This window comes from Vanellus vanellus (assembly GCF_965231255.1).
Source record: "Vanellus vanellus genome assembly, chromosome: 11".
Classification (NCBI taxonomy): Eukaryota; Metazoa; Chordata; class Aves; order Charadriiformes; family Charadriidae; genus Vanellus; species Vanellus vanellus.
The window spans coordinates 12,263,533-12,288,224 of record NC_138916.1 but is presented as its reverse complement, the minus strand read 5'-3'; the positions used below and the strand labels follow the sequence as shown (position 1 = coordinate 12,288,224).

The window sequence follows — 24,692 nt, the reverse complement described above, 5'->3', positions numbered from 1 at the left end:
GGCGCCTGAGAGCCTTCTGGAAGAGAGAAAGCAGCTGCCATCAGGGCCGAGGGCAGGCGCTGGGGCCGGCTGTGGCTCTGGGCAGAACCCTTCCCGCTGCCGGGGCACACAGCCTGGCCTTCCTCAGCCCGCAGAGGGCGCCCAGAGGCACTGACTGGACTCTGTGTGACCGGCGGGGTAGGGGGGTGCTTTAACATTTGCTTTGCAACTCTCAGAGCCTGTATCGCCTGCCAGGGCTGTTTCAGCTCCAGAGACGTCGTCTTGCAGCTTATTTTTGTGCTTTTACACGGCATCACCCGAGGGCCTGGAAATCTTTCCTGAGGCAGCTACGCCTGACAAGGCCAGTGGAGCCAGGCCGGGGCCTGCCTCGGAACAGTGGGGGGCCGCCTGATAACTGAGCGGGACGGCGCGGGTTATCATTTACCACATCTCTGCCTAGCAGCGCAGCCACGATTTACACAGATGCGACAGGAACAGAAGGACTCCTCTCACCACGCCTTACCTGCTCCAACGTCCGCAGCCTTGCGAGGTGAGGGAAGGGCCGTGGTGACGTCCTCACCAACCTGACACTGCTGGGAGCAGCCCATGCGCCGGCTCCAGCCTCCGATTGGAGCTTTCCTGGCCCAGATGGCGTGGGGGAGAGCAGATGCTCTGTGATTCCTTGTGCTCCCGGAGAGGGTCACCTCTTCTACATGCTTCTGGGTCTGGGGAGAAAAGGTGACCCCAACTGGGGCCTGTTTTACAGCTGGCAGCGGACCAGTGACTGCTCTCTGGATCTGCTCTGCTGACTCCAGTTTCAAGCAAAGCAGTACTGATTTGCTTCGCCTCCTGATAATCAGTCTCATTACGCATGCTGCTCTCCTCTTAACTTCCTTGAGCTGTGTTTTACAACATGAGGGCCCAAATCCTTTTCAGCCCCTTTTGTGTATGGGTACACACACATATCTGTCCAACTAGAAAGAGGCTGATTTAGCAGAGCTGGGAATAAAGAGGAGGAAAGGGAGAGGAGATGGGCCCTCAATGCAAGCTGGTGTACGCCAGTTTGTCTGTCTCAGGCCAGAACTCAGAACAGAAACTACAAAAGACACTGAGAGTGATCTAATCCTGTCCCAAGGCAAAACCACAGGATCATTTCTTCTTCTGCTGTGCCTGAGAGTCATTTGTCCAACATGATCTTAAAAACCTCTGACGTTCCATTCTCTGCAGCATCTCCAGGTAATCAGTTTTAGTGTTCATTTATCTTCATTGTTGGAAGATGTTTCCCTATGTTTAAATTCACTTGCAAGAATGACACAAGTCCTTTTGCCATTCACAGCAGTTGTGGAGAAGAGTTTGATTCCTTTATTTTTAGAGTTTACAGTAAAATGCTGGTCATGTCTGTGTGAGCAGTGACCAGAGTGCCTTGGGTATCCAGACCCAGGGCCACATGTACAGGCTGGCTGTGTCCCAACTGAGTGGCAACTACCCGTCCTGTGCCCCTGGTTTCTCCAGCATGGACAAACATACTCAAACCTCCCTCAGTGGCAGCTCCTGCTGCTGCCACAACACAACAGCAACAAATACAGAGCAAGTGTTACCTGTGACCCGCAGGATGCATATGTCTTGCTCTATATGTGTCATGCAAAATGGCAGAATTTGCTTCCATGGAAGGTAGTCTGTGCTATGTACTATCCAAGAGTCTACAGATTTATCTCATCCTCTTGGTCTATGTACAAAGATGCATATATAAATATTGCTCAAGACAGCAGTCTTTATCTTCACAGTAGTAAAGCTGCTGTGATTTAATAAGGTTTTCTTTAATTTTATGAATATTGAACATAACCCCTTTACAAATCTTGTGTATGTGTAGTGATACTGAAAATTCCAGTGATTTATGCACCCTCATTGTGCAATCATTTTTTAAATAGTTTTTAAATTGAATACGAACACTTTATCCATGTGATAGAGGTATATATATTATGGCTATAGTCCTTTTTGCTGAAAGCTTATGGCTGAGAAAAGTCACAGAAAGGTTTGGTAACTGGAAACATGTTTAATAAATGTAAGGTATTGCTATTAAAGAAAATAGTTATCCATGCTATATTTTAATTTAAGTACTTTTTATAGGAGCAGTCTGTAATAATTTAGATAAATATAGCTTTCAAATGTCTGTTTTTGTTATTAAATAATAACAAAAAATCCTCTTACATAAAAAGTCAGTTACGTGCAGGAAGAAGTTTCTATTAATCTACATAGAAAGCAGAAGGTCTAAGGCCATACTCCTGTGAAAGATCATCAGGTTTGGTACGGTGCTCCTTGTCTGCTCTCACGTCATCATGTAGTGGGAGAAGAAAGGCATTGATATTTTCCTGACTCACTCAAAGGGTGTGTTGACCTGATATGTAGTGGTGAGCAGGACTTTGGAGGACTGTATAAAAGTGTCCTGATAAAAGTACATTATTTAAATTAAAGCTACTTTAAGAACAGACCTGGGAACCTTCAGGTCTCATATGCCAAGGAATAATCTGCACTCTATTTTTTTAAAAAAAGGGTGTGTTTTTATCGCCTGGAAATTTGTGAAAGGTTAAAAATTAAAGTTGACCAGCCACTTTAATTTTCTTCCTTAATTTGGCTACCTTTAAACTCAAGAACCCCTAACTTCTCCTTAAATACTGCAAGTCATCAGCCTGTGAAATAATTAGGCTGAATTTTCTGTGAATGTCAGTGGCATATTTTTTCTTGAACCATGGGTAGTGCATAAGTACACATACTTAGAAACATTTTTGTTCTGTGGCTTGTTTTAGCAAGTAGAAGTGTGGTTTGAGAAAAACTTAAAATACTCAAATACAGTGCTGAAATAGCTTCTAGAGGTTTTTTGAAATTACTTTTCTGTTGTGTTTTGATGAAGCTTAGCTAACAGCTAGGACCCATACACTGCCCAGTGTCTTTGCTCTGTGTAGGGGAGAGCAAAACAACGTGCAAAAGCTGTTCCCCAGGACTGAACTCCCCAGCAGGCTTAATGGGCCATGTAAGCCCTCCAAAAATGGCTTCAAATGGGTTTGAATAGCACATAGGTCTCTTTCTGGCTGTTGGTGAAGTAGTACATTTCACTGAAAATCAAATTCAACTATGCAATTTTGAATAATTGTAAATATTACCAGCAGAAAGCCCATTCTAAGCCCATAGGTCTCATTTGCCTGTTTAAGGTTCCATTTGCCTGTTTAAGGTTCCACTTGCCTGTTTGCCCATGGGTGCATTTCACTCAGAAAAGGAATTGTGAGTAACTACAAATACTGGATTCAGATTTAAGACCTGAACTCATCCAAACAGAGAGTAATACTATCATTTGACAGACTAAATTTTGTGAATACTCACACTGCCAAGAATACTTGGTAGAAATTGCATGTGTATGAATAACACTGAATGCGACCTCTGAGGAACTTGTAAATAATTTTCAGTTAAGCAAGGTCCTATTAGTCAGTTAATCATTTTCCTCTAATCACTGTTATCATGGTTTGAACCATTTTGGATAATCTTCCAGTATTGTAGCAGTCACAAGTGCTGGACTGGAGCATGACTATTCAGTGCACAGGAAACTGGTGCACAGAAAAAGACAGATGTGCACACGCATATGCAAACAATTTCCCATTAAAATCAATATTGGATCCCCTGTTATTAAATCTGAGTATCAAAATACACTCAAGGCACGTTTCTGTAATTCCAAGCAGCAAAATTGTTCACAGGGTGCAATGAAACTGCTAGGAACATCACTAGTATTGATTAATGCAATATGACTGAGGGCAGAAATTAAGCTGGGGATAGGGGTCTCCATTAAAAATGTTTATTGCTAAGTGCTCATGTGTTGCTTCAGTTCCTCTGCAGATCTGAAAAAAAACCCCATTATAACCTTCTTCGGGGAAAAAGACAGACATTTAGCTGACGTATTCATCAGAGAAATTTTCCTTCCTTTCTTTATTCCAATCTTATTTAGGGTGCTAAGAGTGCTAATAAAACCTGAAAGAAGTACCAGTTTGGGAAAACAGTTAAGTACATGCTTAACACAAAGCAACACTTTAAGCAAAATATATGCTTTTCCAGTCAGCTCTGTTCTGGATTCAGTGGCCTGAATTTCAGACTGGGAAAATCAGATCTCTTATGATATTTCAAGTTGGATACGTAAAAACAGTGCTGCTCCCCCACTGGTATTCTCCCTACCCCACTAAATTCATTAACTTACCCAGCAGCTCCACCAGGTTGTAATCAATTCAGGAAAACATTCTGTAATGAAGAACAGAGAATGTATTGATATCATCCACTCATCCTGCCGCTCTCCAAGCTTGACAGCAACTTCAGAACCTGGTTGTCTGCCAGAGTTTTCAGAATGACCCACTTTGTTCTGCATTACTCTGTGGGTATCTACAGCTGCTCCAAGGTTCCTTGCTTTTATATCCATCTCTCTCACTTGCTGTTCCAGGCTCATCCAAACGAAAAACTCACATCTGAGCCTAAAATTTTTACAACATTTAAACATTACTAGAACTAAGATGGGACTGCACTCTATAAAAATCAAAATACAGCTCCTGTTGGGTTTTTCGGCTTGGGTTTTTTTTTTGTTTTAATGGCACCCATTAAGTTGTATGAGCTTTGTAATTAAACCTGTTATGTTTGCCTTTGCTGCTACCCAGAGCCAGAGGGAAGGACAAGAACTGGGATGAATTCTGGTGAACCCTTCTCTGAACCCCAGTCAGATCTGGATTTTGTTCTAACTTGTTCCTTACTCCTATGGAGTCCTTTGACTCTAAACACAGGGATTAGCTTCTCTTTAGTGATTTCTACTCTTTTTGTTTAAGTTTTGTATAAGGGTTGTTCTAAATTGCATGGAATGGAGTGATGGGCCTGGGAAGAAGAGAATGGCATGTAGCTAAATCTATGGAGGAATAATTTCTGGCATTGAAAATTCTGGATAGTTATTAGATACTAGAGATGGTAGGATGCTAATGGCACAATACATATGTGAAGGACTTAAGACCCAAGTATCCAGGAAAAGCTGCCTGTGCCCTTGGATTGATAAGCAATTTCTGGTGAAGTGGCACGGTCCCTACTCGCATGTCACTGATGTAAAACTTCTATTGTTCTCCATCCAAGGGAAAACCATACAGAATTCTGTGTGGATTTCTGTCTCTATTTCTGGCAAGGCATACCAATATCTGGACCTCTATAACCCATACTCATACATATCCCAAGAAAAAAGGAGATCAGTTAAACCAGGACAGGAAAGCTCAGAAACTTGCCAGTGCAATAGTTAGTCTGCACCCTGCTGCTTATCTATTCTAATCCATCTCAGCTGAAAGGTTTGCCATTTGGTAAGGGTCTTGGCTCACATACAGCAAATTTATTTCTTCAGTTCAAAGCCAGTAACATTAACCACAGTTCCAGTCTTACTCTCACAGTTCTAACACACATGCACACACACATGGAAACAGGGTGAGGTTTTTTTTTTTTTTTTACTTATTTTTCACATCCCTGAAAACAAAATAATCTCTTAACATGCCTCTATTTGTTAATGTGTTAACAGAGTCAGTACCTAGATAGCAGGACACAGTTAGTCAATAGATACTGCCTGATGCTAATGCACAAGCCCCTAGTGTTTATAGCGAGTATGGCAGAAGGAGTAACAGCTAAAAAGCTGGAAAAACAGCAAAGGAAGCAAAGTATGTGTGAGTGACTGAGAGCGAGAGAAAAATCCGCAGCCAAGCCAGAATTCTGCTTGCCAAAAACAAGCTAAGAGATCTATTTCCAAAAGAAATGAGTCAAACCAGGGAAACAAAAATAATAATGCTGTGTGCAACTTAAAGCAACAGCTGCTATCTGAGAGAAAACATGAGATGAGTTAGAAGACGCAGAAGATTAGTCTTTTTTTGGTTTTCAAATTATGATGTTTGTGAAGCTTTTGGCTCAAAAATGTTTGACCTAATCACATCTGTTTTAACAACTTAAGTGAGAGGCCCAGCAGCTGTAGCTGGCAAAAGAATCTCCAAATCTGCAGACACCATTCCAATATTTGGGCTCTTGTCTGAACAATTTAGGGATAACATAAACTCTATACCCTAAAAGTCCCTATGCTGTGCATAACCACCTACAGACTGATGCTGCAGCCCCCCCAGCAAAAAAGCCTGCTTCTAAATTCAGCTGTTCCTTGGCTTAGCCTCTGGAAATGGAAACCCATTGCTCTGATGAATGTAAATTTATTTCATATTCTTGCAAACAATCAACTGAAGCCTCTTTGTCTACACCCAGATACAAAGGCAAACAATGGGTGCCGAAGAGAAGTGAGTGCTGACAAGTCGGAAGACAGCATAGAAAGTCTCGCAAGTAAGGTGAAGCCAATCTGGCTGAGGCTCCAGTGAACAGAGAAAAGATGTTTTTTGCAGAAGGTTAAAATAGCATACTGAAGATTTCTTTTTACTGCACAAATATACATCTAACAAGTAAAAAAAGAAAAACTCCGTTAATACGGTTACACAAAAATGAACTGGCTAGATGATCCAAGCTAATTTTTCTGTGCCCCTGTAACCTGCTGGGTTTTATTTAGTGAGACTTTCCTGTCTGTCTAATTTTCATTGGCACATCAATTTTCTTGCAGTGCCTGATTCTTTTTCAACATCTGTTGCTCAGTTTGACAGTATTAATTTTGGAATTTTCCCCAGATCAGATTAGTTGAAGATTGTAGTGAATGCTGGCAAAAGATCTAAGTTTTTTGTCTTTTTCCTCTCATTAATGAAAAAATGTTTTCTTGAGATTCCTGATCATTGCTATTACTGTATCTGATACTGAAAATCATAAAGTAGTCAGACAACTATTATACATACTAATAGAGACAGGTTTTCTTCTCCCTCCAAATTTCTCTCCACCTGACATATGCACACTTTATTATTAATGGATATTGTATCCATGAATTGTAAGCACAATCCTCTAAGCATACATGTTGAAAATATTCAATTTTTCATGTGTGTAAATGCAGAAACATTTTTCTATAAACAGTACTGAAGCAGGTGAGTTTGGATGGGGCATAAACCTAACACCTGTGTTGATAGATTGCATATTTTGCATATCCAGAGTCACAGAACATCAAAATAGGAACATACATACCAGTAATTTTATTTTTTTTTTTATAGTTAGTAGTCACAGGTGGATGCCCTACTCTATTAACCGTGCCTCAAACATAGGCTTTGCCCCAGGGAGCACACAATGTGTGTTTTGGGAAAGAGTTGAGATGCTTTCAGGCAGAGCGAAGGGAGATGCTCAGGAAGTAGTATTTGTCAGTATGATCAGTGGCAGCATTGTACACTAACAACATGATATTATTTTTGTACAGATGATGGCATTTTAGATATTTGAGCAGAACAATGAAGCATTGGGGGTTGGACTAGATGATCTCCAGAGGTCCCTTCCAACCCTGACCATTCTGTGATTCTGTGATCTCTGTGAAATCCTTTTGATCATGTTGCCTGTGTATAAAAAGAACAGAGAAAAGCCCATTGGATGCTCATTTGAGCCACCACAAGCCAGGCTGTAGAAAGAAGCAAGAGGTGCAAGAAGAGAATGCAAACTATCCTGGGTGTGTTAGGAGAAGGAAACAAGTCAAGTAGTGCTAAATAAAATAGGGTACCTTCATTTACTTGGTGTGAATGAGATATAAGGGAAGTCTGTGCTGCCCAAATTAAACTCCACTGTCTGCATTTGTCCTGCAAGGATACGGTTAAAGCAACAAGCTAGGAAAATAGTCTTGGTAGCCATGTTCTAGGTGGATATGGATAGAGCAAAATGCATTGGCAATGGCAGTAAAAAGGATGTTGCAGTAATCAAGATGTGAGATGAAGAGTCTCCGGATAAGGATTTTAGCTGTGTGAGCAGGATTGGAGAGGCTATATATAAATTAAAACAAAACAAAACAAAACAAAACAACCAAACAACGAAAACCCAAACAAAGAAAACCCGAAATGCCCCAAATAATAAAAAAAAAAAACAACCAGCCTTGCAGGATTTAGATACAATGTGACTGTGAGGACCCAGAAAGCATTATAAGACAAGTACGATACTCCAGTTACCGGCCTAAAAAACAAGCCGGACTGCAGTGTTGTCCATAGTAACTAAAGAAGGGTATGATAGGGAAGTAGCTTGGAGAGAAAGATTAAAAGCTCTGGTTTAAGTTGTGTTCAGTTCAAGCTGATGGCCAGACAACCACAAAGCAATGCCAGGAAGACGGACCAATTTTATTTTGACCAGAATGAGACAGGTCTGGAATACAGAGATAAAGCTGTGAGTTCTCTACAGAAAGATGGCAAAGTTAGATTAGGTTCAGAAGGGTTAAATAGTTTACGCACAAATAGGTTCTAAATATCTGCAAGTGATAAGAAGAACAGGCTCTTTACATGTAAGTGTACCATAAATGCAGACACAATGAATGTACCTCCCCTCCCCCCAAATCTAGGACCTATGTAATTGCATATGCATTTTACTTCATTAATGATATGTCCGTATTCAAAGCACTGGCAATGCTGCCACTTTTTATAAAGGGGTACAAAATATAGCTGCAGCTTGGTGTAGGTATCTGGTATCCTGATGTGAGGATGTTAAATACAGTAAATCAAGCTGATCTGAAAAATAATCTCTTCACAGACTAGGAAATCCTGATTAGCATAGAGGCTGATCTTTGCTCTCACTTATGATCAAACAGATAGTAGATATCCATCAAGCTGTTCTTCCTACAGGTTCTGAAAAAGAATTATTTTGGTTTTTAAATACATGGGAGGTGTTCAGATACTGTTAGCCAGAAAGATCTGAGAACTATCGGCTGGTTGTGGGTAATTTATTGCCTGCATTTGGGTATTAGCAAGATCTGTCATTTAGCTTTGTAGAAACCCATATGCTTTCATGAGGCACTTGACTTTTATAGTCATCCCATTTAAAAATCAGCTGTCTTCACTATTTCAGTTCTAGATCTTTTGATCCTTATGCTTTAATGTACTGGACTGTTCAAAGTTAGCAGGGAGCTGCCAAGTGTACAAATGATGTTTTAGCTTGATTAGCTCTGGCTTACCCTCCTTAGCATGAACTACACATAAGTGCATGCAAATATTATTGATTCAGAGTGACTGATCTATAATATTGCTCTGGAGGTGAATTATCACAGACAAAGAGCCAGGAGAACTAAGTGCTCTGTCTAGGTTGCACCATTAACAGCAAGACTATGGAAGGCTGACTTTTAAACTACAGTCTCCCTGGATTTGGGGGATTAACTTCCTCCTCTGACTAGGCACAGACAGGCTCACTTCATAGCACTAAAGCTCCCCCATTTATGTAATTTTGTATAAAACATGCATTTTCTCTTCATAGTTGGCATTTTACACATCTATACATACTACTGATAATGTTTAGACCATTATGCTAGTTGCAGTAGATATCTTTGCATTTTGATGACACTGAATGAGCATTCACAGCAAAAGATACGTCTGTCTGTATCTTCTTAAAAGTGTGACAACTGCTTCTGTTCTACAGCCACTTTCCCAGCCATAACTCATTTGAAAACGGCCATTTTTATCTCATTGAGTACTCTAGGAATTAGCTGGCAGATGTTTTTATGTGTATGTGAGTTTTAAGTTTGATTCGGAGCAGTCCCTAGACGTTAGTTCTTTGCAATCCTTAAGCACTGCTGCTGTTCAGTTACCCCTGCTGACCTATCCCAGAATGAGCAAAACAGCTGGCTATAGTTGAAGTCACTTTAAATACATTTCAAAGGCAGAAATTTAACACAGGTTAAAGGCCTCCTGTTATTGAGTGTGCTGACATTTCCCATTTTAACACCCTATTTTCAAATACTGTTTAAGTCTGCCAAACTTTAATTGTTTGGTCTGAAATTTTATTTGCCAGGCGATTTGCATCATAGAAAAGCCCATTGGAGAATTATTAATTTTATCTCCAGAGCGGGGTCTGGACACGCTGTCAGCCATGAGAACAGAACAAAGCACTGAACAGCTCACATTCACTGCACTAAGAGTTGCTGGGTTCTGCTGGTAAGAATATTACACAAAATCAAAATGCATATGCCTGAGGAGGAAGTATACCAAAATTAAAGCTGGACAGCAGCACAGGCTCTGGAAAACCTGAACGCTAGAGTTTCTGTCTGCAAGCTGTTCTGGGTAATGTTATTTTGTATGTAATTAAGCATAGGAAATAGTCATCTATGCTTTCTTCATTAATACTTTCAGCATCATTTAAAAACTCCCTTTTTCTGGCTGAAGGAAACATTACTGCAGGAGACGTATAACCTAGCAATGTGTCACAGGATGAATATGAAGGACTTGCCGCAACACCATTTCATGAGAAACTATGCCATCTGGAGCATTAAATATGGCCATGGCAAAAGTTCTTTCTAGCAGGTACCTCAAACACAAAGGATCACATTTCCCTGAATCTGGTCATAGCTGACTCCACATTTCTCAGTAAATTGAATGGCCTTTGCTTGCGGCTGTATCTGTGCCATCATGCAAGGAACAGATTGACTCTGGCTTGCAACTGTTGGATTATTCCCTGGAGCTGACAAGCGCTTCATCTTAGCCACATGCGCTTTGTTCAGTCTTTCAAAAGCCCTTTAAACTTCCACTGATTAGAGGTGGCTGCACTGCAAACAGAGCTTTGCTCTGGTTTTGATCAGCAAGTAGTAGCTCAGGTGCTTCTTTGACTTAAAGGCACATGTAAAAATCTAGTCTAGGAAATTTACAGGATACACATCCATCAGGAGGCATGAAGTACATACTGCTTTATTTTGGGACAAAATGTGATAAGTCATTTTTTATAAGCGCTCTGGCTCTTCATCTTTGGGATGTGGCTTGAACCTTCCTTTGAAAAGTAAAAATGTAACAATGATTCTGGATACTTTAGCATTGTTCTTCAAGCTGTTCTTCAATTTTAATATCATTAAGCTATTAATATTTGTAAGTTATTACTGTTAAATGCATGCGCAGACACATAAACGGCAACAGAATTTCAAGGAAATGCAATTTGGGAACTTTTTTTCTGTTTAAGGCTTAGTTTCAGTTTGAGGAGACTATTTTAGCTAATAATCTGTTGAGCTGAACTGTGGATTGTTTTAAGAAATGTTTCATATTCCAACGGAGATGCCTATGAAAAGGAACAAGTAGTTAGTTTCCAGGATTTGTTCTTGTGGTGGGTGATGGGAGGAGAGGAAAGGAGCATACCACGTGTGAATGAATGCATTTCTCATGGTTCTCTATCCTGCCGCAATCCAGGATCTTCATTAGAAGCCTGGGCACAGTTAAATGATTGATTATATTTTCTGAGATAGCAGATAAGTTTCAAAGATTTTCCTACACTGCGAACAGCACAGTCAGAACCAGTAATTCCTCTGGAACTGGAATACACTTTGAGTCTGGTTATTGTTATATTTATTTATTCACTGGAGCACTTCTTTCGAATAATCTTTCTTTAAACATTGCAACATATATGGAAATTTGGAATGCAAAAGACTAAATGTCTCTTGGGAAAATGACAGGATGCCAAAACACTTGTATTGACAAGCTAAGGACCTATTGGGTGGTAGGCAGATCAGGAAACATCCCACAGTCAAGAAACTTAGGGTTGAAACCCCCTCAGGAATAGGCGTTTTTGCCATTCGATTCAGACAATGTCTTGCATTTATTCTGTCTGAAGGGAGCTGGATTGTCACAGTATGAAATGCTTTGCCATAATAATGAAGTTTCATACCAATTCTGTTTTCATTACGAAACATTTGTAAAGTGGAACCAGAAAGGTCACTCAATTTGCATCTGTGAAAGGCTCGAAAAATCTCTGGGGTAAAATTCCCTTGATCTCAGTAGAATTACACCTATTTACACCTGGCTGGAATTTGGTCCCTGACATCCTTTTCATGTCTTACTTATTGAAGCAAGCAAGTGTGAACGCTCATTCTCAGCAGGGATCAGTCAGCTGTGTCAAAAGCAGGAACAGAATTACTTCATTTTTGTCATTAGACACAAGCCAAAGACGTTAGGGATTTTAAAAAAGGTTACTTTTTTGAGAGCTGTTCAGTGTTCTCATTTTCTGATTTGTCTGCAGACAGCAAAAAATTCAATATGAAAGAAGCATAAGTTGTTCTCATGGTATTTTCTGAATGGCTGAAATCACGAAGTCTCAGAAATCCTTTATTTTTGTGAGATTTTCATCATCAAGAAGTCTAGATGGATCAGATAAGCTTCCTGACTTTGGGGTACTTAGTCAGACTGATGAAATGGGTTTGCAGGTAGCCCCCTTTCAGACTACAAGCATTTTAGTATTTCTCTGCCTGCTCATGCATTGATTTTTGCACTTCTTGAGTATATAAAATGTGAGCTTTTAGTACAGGCTTGTGCTAAATTGCCACAGTTTCATAAGAGAATAACAAAAGCGAAAGATTTGGCAGTAAGCCTCACAGAAAACTGTTCCCACAGCTCAAGCAATATCATGAGTTGTGAGGACTATTTGAAAGTCATTAATGCAGAATTCAGTGTGCTGTCTAATATACTGTGGTCTGCATGTGATGGAGATGTCTGCCTCAAAGGTTGTACAGTGTAATAGAAAGATATACTGTTGAATTTTTTCAAGACCATCACTAAGGGAGCTATGAATATTTGCAGTCTTGTCTTCAAGTTTCATTGGTTTTTAAAATATACTTTTACTAAGTATCTGAGGCTATGTTCATTTCGTAATAACAACTATCTATAAAACAAAGGACTGAGTATGCTTTGCACAAATCTTTCCCCAAAACAGTTAGAATAATTGTGCAATGATACACATCCAGGAGAAAAACCTGGAAATTGCCAACTGACAGGAGGGACCTATAGGCTGGCAGCCTCCACAAAAGAGCAGGCCCTTACAGACCTGAAAAATTCTCAGTCTGTCTCTAATATTTCCCTTTCCCTGAAATAGTAAAGGTAGATGTCTTCTGGAGAAGTTGCATATTCTAGACAGTAAATGGGATGAGTATGCTTCTACTTCAACTGATAGAGTAAAATTTATAAATGAGAGCATTAGTACTATCTCTATTCTCTCCATGATCTCACAAAATTTTCAGCACATAGAAGAACAGAATGTGGGCCCACATTATCATCTCCCTTAGAAAACCTATCTACCCTGAGCAGCAAATCATTGCAATATTTTCACTGTTCATCTCCCATTGGCTCTGTTCCCTGTATTACCACATCTCCAGGAAATGGTGGAAGACTACCACATGTGCCTAGACAAAAGACCAGCTCCATGTCATGGCTTCTGCCAACCCCAAATGCATAAAATATGCAGGGAAAACGATAGATGCCTTGACATCTTCAAGTGTCTCCTGAGGGCTTTTCCTACCTCAGGCTGCCATAGCGTTCATGCTGCTAATTCAACTTGTTCAGCATTCAAGCAATACTGAAATGGTAGATACATTTTGCTCGAAACTTTGAAACACGGCCAAGTATTAGCTGTGCTATTTTTGGCAAACACGCATTTACAGACTTTTTCTTTGACTGCTACTTTCTCAAAATCACCATAATTTTCAGCAGTTGCAAAGTAATTAATCCTGCTAGCAACCCCCAACCCTCATTTTCCCAGATAATTAGTGGATAGGGGGGCAGCTAGTCCCTACTATCATAGCTGGAGAAATCCATTGTTCTCAGTCTGCAGCTTACATGGCCAAATGTTTCATACTAAATTTATCAGTGTTGATTACTTGCATGAATGCTCTGGGTGGCCTTTTGGGGACTTTTCTGGATTCTTGCTGGTGTGTTACTTGACAGCTTTACCACAGTAAAACAAAGCTATGATTATACCATGAGTAAACAACTCCCTTTCAAAGAGGAAAAAGAAAATAGGGAGACAAGACACAGAAAGCTGCAGAAAATACTGCAAGTCTGTTTCTAGACTCCAGGTCTAATGTTTAATTAGACAATGCTAGAGGCAAAAACAATTTCTTTGTCCTACTATAGTGGCTACCCAGGATAAGTGGCTCTATTCTCATATTGACACTTTCCCATCCATTTTTCAATGCTCGATAAGATTCTTTGTTATGCTGATATGCAGTACCAATCCTTCCACTACCTTCAAAATGGGGAGTACTGAAAAGGTGGAAAGCAGTGTCAAAGGTGTCTGCTGAATTCTGGTGTCCAAGCCCTAGATACTGATTTTCAGCGGAAATAAGTGCCTGAACCTCTAAGTCTACCTTAATTCTCCTAGACTATTTTTCTTTTTTATATTTAGTGTTATTTCTGCATGTGCTGTGCATCTTAACAACTTGTAAAGAGAGAGAAATAAGGCAAATCAGTGCTCTGATAACAGAATGCCATGTCCTAACTACTGCTAGTGTTCGGTTACTAAGGGGTTTAACAAAAAAGACAACTTGTTCCAACAACATGTCACAGGAGAAAAGCCATATACTACCCAGAATCAACTAGATCTTGTTGTATTAATTTTCAAACTGGAAGAAAAATCTTTAAGGATACTTCCAGTTCTGCCAATCAATATTGTAGTGTGAGTCAGTTTAATATTTTGATAGATGATGGGTCATTCTCACGTCTGAAAAATAAATGACATTAACTCTGGGATTAAGTCATTGACAAGACGGAGGTAATCATATACATGTAGCATTATGCTAGTTTTATTACCCTGAATCTTTTAAGCCTGCACATACTGAACAATGAAGTAATGCAAAATGGAAAATCCAATTAGCCCACGCATATGTTTCTTGAATACCACTACCCCAGCTCTGCATGTAGATGAACTGAACAATACATTGATAGCTTATAAAAGAACTGTCATCTACAGCTTTAGTCTTGCATTAAGATATTGCAAAAAAGATGAATTTCCTTCATTTACAGGTGATGAAAACATTACATGGGGTAAAAAAATCTTTTTTATATAAACCTTAAGCAAACCCATCTCATTTAGAAATAAGTTTTAACAGTGCAAAAGCTTTAGGAAAGCTAGAACAAGAATGAGATTACCGGTTTTGAAGCAAGTAGAGCAACTAGAAAAAAAATCATAGAAAAACAACTGCATAATGAAAATCAAATATGTCTGCTTAATCGATATACATTGACACTTTATATCTCTGGGTTCAAATTTTGTGAGGCATACAGAAGACATTCTGTAATCTGACAACACACTAATATCTCTGTAAAGTATCTGACAGTGTGGGTGCATCTTAGAAGGCTTTTTTTTACAGTCTGTGATAAGCAAACTGCAAAATTAATAGTTGCATAAACCTAAGCTAGTCTGTAGGCTTACAGCATTTCAATGCAAAGACATGTATATCAAATTTCATGAGAAGCTTCACGTTCAACCTTCATGACTGTCAGGGAGAGCAATCTAAGCCCGTGCAGCTTTTGTTTTGCTCGTACAAGGAAGATTTCAGCCTGCTTTCATACGGCAGGCTTCCAAATCCCTGTACCCATTCTTTATACCAGATTTCATTTTCCTAGGCAAGGTTAGCAGAGAACTGTACATGCAGTATTTAAGGTCCAATAGCATCAATACTTCCTCATGTGTATGAGAATACTTTGAGCAATACTACTAAAAGTAAAAGCTAAATATTGCCGATATGATAAACATAAGTCTCAGACAGCCTCTGTCTTCCTCACAATGAAAACATGCAAAAAACTTCTCTGAACAGACTGTGTCCAGATGAGAGGCTCAAAAACACAGCAACCAGACCAACCAGCCAGCATTGGAAAAAAACAGCTCATTAGAGTTCAATGAACATAGATTGCTCCTTCCTCTCCAAAGCCCCAAGGGAATTCCTCCGTCTCTTGGTAACTCCCCATGCTTATTTATCCTCGCCTGCATCAAAAGCAGTGTGGCCAGCAGGTTGAGAGAGGTGATTCTGCCCCTTTACTCTGCTCTCGTGAGACCCCACCTGCAGTACTGCATCCAGCTCTGGAGCCTCCAACATAAGAAGGACATGGACCTGTTGGAGCGAGTCCAGATGAGGGCCACAAAGATGATCAGAGGGCTGGAGCACCTCTCCTATGACAACTGGCTGAGAGAGGTAGGGTTGTTCAGCCTGGAGAAGAGAAGGGTCCAGGGAGACCTTATAGCCCCTTCCAGTACCTAAAGGGGGCCTACAGGAAAGATAGGGAAGGACTCTTTATCAGGGAGTGTAGAGATAGGCCAAGCGGTAATGGTTTTAAACTGAAAGAGAGTAGATTTAGATTAGATATTAGGAAGAAATTCTTTACTCTGAGGGTGTGAGACACAGGAATAGGTTGCCCAGAGAAGCTGTGGATGCCGCATCCCAGGGGTGTTCAAGGCCAGGTTGGATGCAGCTTTGAGCAACCTGGTCTAGTAGGAGGTATCCCTGCCCATGGCAGGGTAGTTGGAACTAGATGATCTTTAAGGTCTCTTCCAACTCTAACCATTCTATGATTCCATGATTTACACTGCCCTAAAAAGAAATGGGAAATATTCCCTGGAAACCTTTACTACTCATATAAATATGTAGGTCTACAACATTTTACCAGTAGACAGAATGATGTAAGATTTCTCACTGTATTTCTACAGAACATAGGAAAACAGATACAAGAATTGTACCATTTCTGTTTTGTTAACTGTAAAGGTCACTGTCAGTAAGGATGTGTACTACCTATAGCTTTAACAATAACTTATCATACCACTCTCTTTTAAATTTAGGCAAATAGAATATATTGTTTATGATTTTATCAGTGATACAGAAAAGATTATGTTTCTGAGAAAGCCAGAAGTTTCCAGTATGGATTTTTTCATCGGGTTCTTTATCTGATTTTAAAACTTTTAAAGTGCTTTAAGTGTGTGACATTCAAATGTAGTATAATTTGGGCTATGAACTAATTTTAGAAGAGAAACTCACTGTTTTCAAGATATAAACCCTTCTTTCTTTTCTTTATATAAGTTAAAATGGCAGATACAGCTAAGTCCAATTTTCCCCTGCTTTGCGGTTTTTACATACATTTAGGATCCAGTATAGCATAATACACAGATTCTGACTCCAGAGTCTGTTGCCACAGTTCCTAATGTCTGTTTAAATTTAGCCCAAAGTTTTAGTGGCCTGTATGTACTAAACAACCAGGCTCATCCTTATAGCAATCCAACTTACAGTCCATTCCTTCCATTCTTACTTTCATGAACAGTTGTTGACTTTACTAGGATTATGCAGTGGTTGAACAATCTGTCCCCCAAAGTCTTAAATAGTAAGCAAAAGTAAAAAAAAAAAAAAAAAAAAAAAAGTAGTAAGTCTTAAATATGCAGCATCCCAGGAATATTCCCCAAACATGACTGTCTTACCAGAGGAACTTCTAATGTATGTTTAGTTTAGAACTAGAAAAATAGCAGATATTAAGGGGAATATCTGCACATAAAAATATCAGCTGTATGTCAAGAAACCTCATATGTCAGAAGACATTGAAAATAGTAGAAAATCTGCTACACTTTGTAGCACAGAAGAGGAAAACTGGTAATAACAGGCCTGAGAATAAAAGAACAGCATCAAGGAACATCAAGCACTCCTTACTCAGTTGATGAAGAACTCCTGACACTATATCAAAACACACTTAGAGCTCAGCAAACAAGTGTTGCATAAATTAAGATAAACTCAGCCATCAGCTTTCCTATGGAAACTGTTTTAAGTGCGCTGCCATAGATCTCGGCAAGCGTGGTTACACGTAACACAGAGAAAGAGTTCTCCTCTCATTAGCCATATAAAAGATAAACAAGCCTGGGTTCCTCCAGAACTGTTTTATCTTTCAACTCATGATTTCTGAAAGGAAAAAGAAAGTTGTTGGGTTTTTTTTGGTTGTGGGGTTTTTTTGTTGTTGTTTTTTTGCTGCTGTGGCATCTGGAGATATCAGAGGGCCAGCTGATCCACAGAGGGGCTCCAGAGAACATGTTCAGCAAGTTCTTAGGAAACAAGGTCATACTTCCATGCATGTACACAAACAGTAGGTCCAACATACCCAGAAGAACCATGTTGCACCCAGTATGCACACATTATCTGGCCTGAAAATCTCAGAGAGAACTATTGGATTCCCTGTAAAAAGTCAATTTATCTGGGTATCATCCACTGAACTTTCTTGAATATATTTGTTTAATAGGTAGTGTGGTATTTATAGTCACCACGTCTCAGATAATTAGGAAAATTGACATTGCTACTTTCAAACGTGCTTTTAATTTATTCTCAAAACAAGAGAAAATCAGCTAGGAGCCAAAAGACATGTCTAAATCAACAGTAGGAGGGCGCCTGGCTGGGTTTGGCTGTGCCAGTGCACTGTTTTTACAGGAACTAAGATGGGGACTGAAAGAGCACCACAGGACAGAGACACTTTCATTCAAATTCATTCTTACTGAAATGAAAGTGAAGTGCAATTAAAGCTTGGAGTTTCTCCAAGGAGCTGTAAATAACAATACATCTTCTTTCTTTTATTCAGATGTTTAAATAGCTTTCAAAGAAAACTTGATGAACATTTTAAATGTTATTTTGGGGTTTAAAGCCCAAGAGAAATGGCTATATTTCTCTTTAACGTAAATCCTAAAAACCCAAGGAAAATACATACTTTTCATTTAAGCAAGATTTGGTTTATCCTGGATTAAAATGATCTAATTTGGGGCACTAAGTGGAGAAGGCTATGTTAACAAAGGGTTTTCACCTTATTCCTTCTCTGTAGTCAATGAAGAAGGAGCCTTGCAACCAGCCTGACCTGCTTACTTTTTGGGAAGGTCTGGCTTCCACCATCAAATACAGAGAGACTAGTCCCAACCCACAGTAAAATCTGACATTAGAACTAAGCTAATCTACTTTCACACCTCTCCTCTTCATCTGACTGCTCCAATACTTGACTGCCCCCACAGCGGGGTGGTTCAGGTCGCTAAACCTGTAGAAAATGAATCGTGCCCTCCAAAAAATGAACTGCTTCCTGTCATCTTTAGCTCCCTAAAGCAGCTCATACTACAGCAAGAATGACCATGTCAAACTCAGACCAAGGCTAACAGTGTGCCTAGGAACAGAGTTGGAGGCACAGGAGAGGAAAAAGGGAGTAAACAGCCCCATTCAGCAGCTTAATTATGATATGAAACTGGCACCTCCTTAAGTGGTTTGAATCCAAGTCTAAATGACACTATTTATATATACGTGTGTGTTGTCTCCATCTGTGTATGTATGCATATATTTATCTCCTAGGTATCTATAAAGTTACCTATCTATAAAGATAGATATATATCTTTATATGAATATGTTTTTAACCAGGCTTTCCAAATTTATGGTACGTATAACAGAAATCCTTTCTTTCCATCCTTATGTCCTCCAAGGAGGCAATGGTTCATCTTTTTCCTTAAAATGATGCTTGCCAATTCTTCTGCTTTTCAAAATAAGTGATCACCAGATCTCAACTGAACCTTTAATAATTTCCATGAGACATTTCCTAATAGGTACACTGTGGGATCTAGCACACACAATTGGCTGAAATAGCCCTCATGGCATATATATTGTTAACGTGAACGAATTAAAGAGAATATTGATAATACTTTGCACTTTATTGAGTCCATCCTTCAAGGATCTCAAAGCACTTAGAAAATGTTAAATGATTAAGACTCCTGAGACCACTAAAGATGTAAACAAACATGCTTGTCAGCTAAGACAATGTCTGCTAATTAATTTATTTCTTGTGTTTGGAGAGAACTTTTATAACTGATTTATAAACCTCCAAAAATAAAAGTTTGTAATTGAAACACTGACATCTCCTTAATTTCAGTGCAACCAGCAATTAATTTTGTAATTTATTTGCAAAAAAGTTAAGAAGCAATGATCATTGCCTCTTATGTATTATGCTCTAGACAGAAATAGCTGAATTTAAACAACAACAAAAATAAATTAATGTCTTGAACACCAATTAATTGTTCCTCAATTAGTTTATAATGAATGAATCTTGATGCATGCAGCAGATCTAAGTTCAGGCCAAACATCTATCTGGAATTTACATATTTGATAATTCTCTGAAAGACGATACATACTGTAAATTTTTGTCTCTGGAATGGCCAATTTTCTTTTTGGAATCAACTTGAATAATGTTACATAAAAATATTTCCCATTTTAACATTGTAAGGACATAGTTATCTTCTGCCATAGTAAGAGTTTGAAATTAAAGAAGAATTGGGGTTTTTTTTTGGCTTTTCATCTTGTCCACAGAAATGAATCCATACAAATAAATATGTAATTATACCCCCTATTAAATTCTCATCTCCAAATAGTAGGTAACATGTATATATTATCATATAAAGCAGGAAAAAAATTTTACTAACTGCTTTTTCTATTGACAAATTCTAAACAGCTACATTATTTAGATTATTTTTTATTCTTAAATGACACCATGCCATAATTAGGAGGCAGCCGTCATATAATCCTTCTACTCCCCTGCTCCATAAGACTACAAAGGGCCATTACAGTGCTATATATATAATACAGAGTACCTTAGGATTTCTTTGAATTACAGCTCCCTAAAGTATTTCCCACAACCTTCCTTGCGTTGCTATCAAGCCTAAAGCTAGATTTAGTGATTTAGATTTCTGAGAACCCCAAATGATTGCTATATAGTTGGCTTGAGAGCACTCAGGGCCTCTTCTCACCTTTCTGCCTCCAGTGAGAGGAAAAGGTTTAAGGAAATACAAAGGTATCACAGCTGAAATGGTCTCTAACTTTAAGGATGTCACAGCATAACAGAAGCAAGTGAAACTCTCTGCTTGTTCTCAAACGCTGCTGGGATCTTGCCTTCACAGGGCATCTCCTGCCACTCAGAAGCAGGAAGGTAAACTTGGCACTCTGTGGTCTGTACTTTTTAAGACCTCTGTCTAGAATAGGCTTGTTCCTGCTACTACATCAAGCCCCAGGCTATCCTATCTGATCATACAGGCATTGCATCAAAGCACAAAATATAGCAAGATCAACTACATTATACAGCAAGTCCTCTCCTAATAGTCTCTTTATTCTCTTTATTCTTCACAACAATCTGTAACAGAAATTTAAAGTTACATGAATGTTTTCAGGCTGCAGGTCTCTGGATAAAATTTCATGATTGGCATAGCTTGTATCTGTATTCTCAATCTGGTTTTGTTCACCCAATTAACTTTTTATAACAAGCCTATGCTACTCTTCACAAAAAAATATTTCTTTTGAATGTGCGATTCACTCCCTTAAACAATGTAAATAGATTTTTATTCTTATTGTCACAGAAAGTGAAAGTAAACAGTGCCGCAGTTGCAAAAGAAAAGACAGTTCATAGCTTAAAGGAGAGAGAACACTTGCATGGTTTTTCGGTTAAGTCCTACATTTAGTTTAGCTTGTAGTCTTTGCTGTGGCCCATTTAGCTTTGAAAGAGCTCCGCTTCTGATCCCTACACCATTCTCAGCATACACCTTGATCCTATATCAACTTATAGAAGGACCTTTCATCTTACTAACAGAATCTGGGATAAGAGCAGACACAGCTATGTAAAGTACCAAAGGCAACTTCCATGTGCTTACACACTGCTAAATGTTGCTTAGCAACACATAGCTCTTCAGCATAAAGATATGCCAAAATCATTCAAACAGAACTCACCTCGTATGCTGCTAAAAGGAAGGGCAGGCAGCCTTTCAGGAGCACAGGGCTCTTCAAAATTTCTCTGCAGTTCTTTCTTTTTTCTTTCTTCTCGCCAAGGCAGTGTCCATGCTCCAAGTTCACTTGAAAAGAGGTTCTCCATCTGCCAGTCATCTATAAAAAAAAAAAAATCAACAAAAATCTACCTCATTTTTCCCATTGATCTTTCTTTGTGAGAAAGGAGCAACATGCATAAACCTCAAACTGCCTGCTCTGAGACCATTTCCGACTAACATAAGACTTAAAGCAAGTACTCCCATGCTAGAAAGAAATCTAACATAGTCACAGTTCATAAATTTTAGCTGTGGTCTGCTTTTTCATCAGACTGGTAGAAAGGTTTCAAATGTGTGCTTGAATTTTGGGTTATGTCTTCATGTAGGAGCCCACGTTGCCTGATGACTTTAAGGAGAAAAGTAAATTTCTCTGATAGTAAAGAAAGTAATGGCCATACACATGCAGCACATGCTGCAGTTACGTTGTGGACAGCCAACTTGCAGGGAATATAGGGTAGTTGGTCTCAGGGCTGCGAGTATGAGGTCTTTGCACTATTTTTGCTTGGACTTCCAACTAGCACTACAACTATTGTGCCCCAGCGCTCCACCTGTATTTTTAGCAACCTGCTTTCTATAGCGTTGTGATAACATGGTAGGGTCTCAGCCAGATTTTAAGACACCCGGCAAATTAAGACATTTTCAAATAAGAAATGTATAAATCACTTTAGTCTTTTAAAATACAGTATCCAGCTTCTCAGCTTTCCAGATCTGTTCTGAAAATTATATCTGTGTGTCAGTAAAAGATATTAGTCTAATGACATATTAATGTGGCATCAGTAGGAGACACCCAATTACAACGTTTCATACAGCTTGCTTCATCTCTTGCTGTGTATGGCTAATGAACAAGGACAGGAACTTTTGGAGAAAGGGGGAAGATTATCATTTTCTGAATCTGGCCCTCAGCAATTGTGGTCATCTGTGAAATTACTTTTTCTGTAAGCAGAAAATTCTCCCTTTGGATATTTAACAGAAGAGCAATGGAAAATGGAAAATGCTTCCTTTGTGACTCAGGATAGCAGTATTTAAAATGAAATCATTAATAAAGGATCAATGATATATAGAGGCCCAACTTCATTCCAGAAAGCATGAATACTTTATTGACTGTTAGATTTTTAAAAGAATCCTGGCTGTACTTTGCACATTATTCAAAAAACCTTTTGCTCTATAATTTGGATGATTGCTATACAGAAATTGGAGAACAAATCTGAATGGTTTAAGGGTGTAACATAATGCAGGCAGATACTTTCTCCTCCATGCTACCCGCTCAGAGCTACTCAAGCTATCTCCCGCTGAAAATTGTTACCCTATTGTTAAGGGACCTGTGGAGGGAATCATTCTCAATCCATCTTGGGTCTCAGCAGATAAAAGTCTGCAGCAGAACATAACTGTATTGGTGAGTCTCCAGTCTCCTGTTTGCCCTACTAAAAGAAGGCTGAAATCAGCAAAGGGGTAGCACTGCCACTGAGCCAGGTAATACAAGTTACTAATTTCTGATGTCTTTCCTGATTCAGGGAGGAAAAAAAAATCATTCTTCAATACTTTTGTTATATTAAGCAGGCCAGTAAACCACTGAGCTATCTAGAAAATCTACCTATCCTACTACTTGCAAGTGCTTTCATATTATGCAATTAGTACCTAATATGACACTTTTTCATACATTGGTGGAAGAGGGATTTGGTTTTACATTTGCAACCTTATCATCTGAAGGTCAGCTCTGAACTTTTTTGCTAATGGGATATTTGCTAACAGCAGAAAAAGCAGTAGCCCTCTAAAAACAAATCAACTGGTGTGGAGCAATGCATGAATTAACAGAACATATATTAACCTTACTTCACCCCGCTGTAAGAGCAGAAATAAAGGCAAAGTGCACAATACTCATGTGGTTTGTTGGTCTCAGTAAGTAGTGCTCCATTCTTGCCATAACCACTTTCACCAATTCTTGTTGACTACAGAGGAAGCCAGTTGAGGCTGGAACTGAAGACATACACAGTATTTTGTTGGTATGTGGGCAGTAATCCAAAAAAATAAGAGCTTTTTTTCCGTTGTCATATGTGTCTATTTTCTCTCCTAAACAGACCATCCATCCCATTAGTCAAATGGTGTAAACAATTTTCTTGACAACAAAAAAAATTATCATATATCAATCAAAAAGAAACTCTAATACGCCAACTACTATCTCGGTTGAATATGCCTCTTTAACTTTGTTTCAGCTGAGGTAACTCTGGCAAAACACCCATATATTCGAAGAACCTGACCAATGGAGGGACCTACACTATTGCTGCTATAGGTCCAGGAAATTTCATCTGGACAAGAACGATTATACACCAGTAGGAGGGACGCTTCTCTGCCAATGCAGAATTGCTTTGCGGTCAGTCTCACTATGGCACAGCTATTCTACATAAGCCATTTTGAAAGGTCTGCAAATTAAACTTAAAGAAAGCTTACAGTGTAATTACTGAGGAGAAAGAGGACACAAAGGGAGGGAGGAAGGAATCTTTCTAAATGCCTGTAAACTCCTTAGTGGGCTAATCTTCAGAGAAGGGAGGCATCAGAAATCAAAACTGATGAGTAATTTTCTCAGTTCGGGCAGCACTGAAGTATCATCTGATACAGATATCCAGTATAGCCCCCACTTATGTTTAATGGTTAGATAATCATGGATCATAAGTTTAGTTTTAATAACAACCACAGCAGACACTTTATTAGCAGATTTTGCAGGCTACAAGGTTGTCATTTGTCATTATAGGGATCTTCTGGTTTAAATATTGCAGCGATTTTTTTGTTTTCTCTTCCTTCCCTCCAAATAATGAAGTTAGATATACCTCAGTATTCTGTCTTCATTCTGATTCTCTAGTACTATGAGTAGCTACTTGGGCTTTTTGGGAGTTTTCTGGCCCGAGCGCATCTTCTAACACATACATCTACTAACTGACAGGGCTTCTAAGGATCACCCGGTGTAGTATCCTCTTCAG

At 39.1% G+C, this 24,692-nt stretch overlaps 1 long non-coding RNA gene across 2 annotated transcripts in view; it reads right to left on the bottom strand.

Annotated features, from left to right (window-relative positions):
* Window positions 1-4,178: 4,178 nt before the first annotated feature.
* Window positions 4,179-24,692, bottom strand: part of LOC309676232 — a 44,770-nt gene continuing 24,256 nt past the window's right edge. For both annotated transcript variants that reach the window (XR_014269577.1, XR_014269578.1), the window contains exons 2-3: window positions 21,629-21,781; window positions 4,179-4,257 (exon numbers count right to left, since the gene is read on the bottom strand). This is a non-coding gene — a long non-coding RNA (uncharacterized lncRNA). The remainder of the gene's footprint in view (window positions 4,258-21,628; window positions 21,782-24,692) is intronic.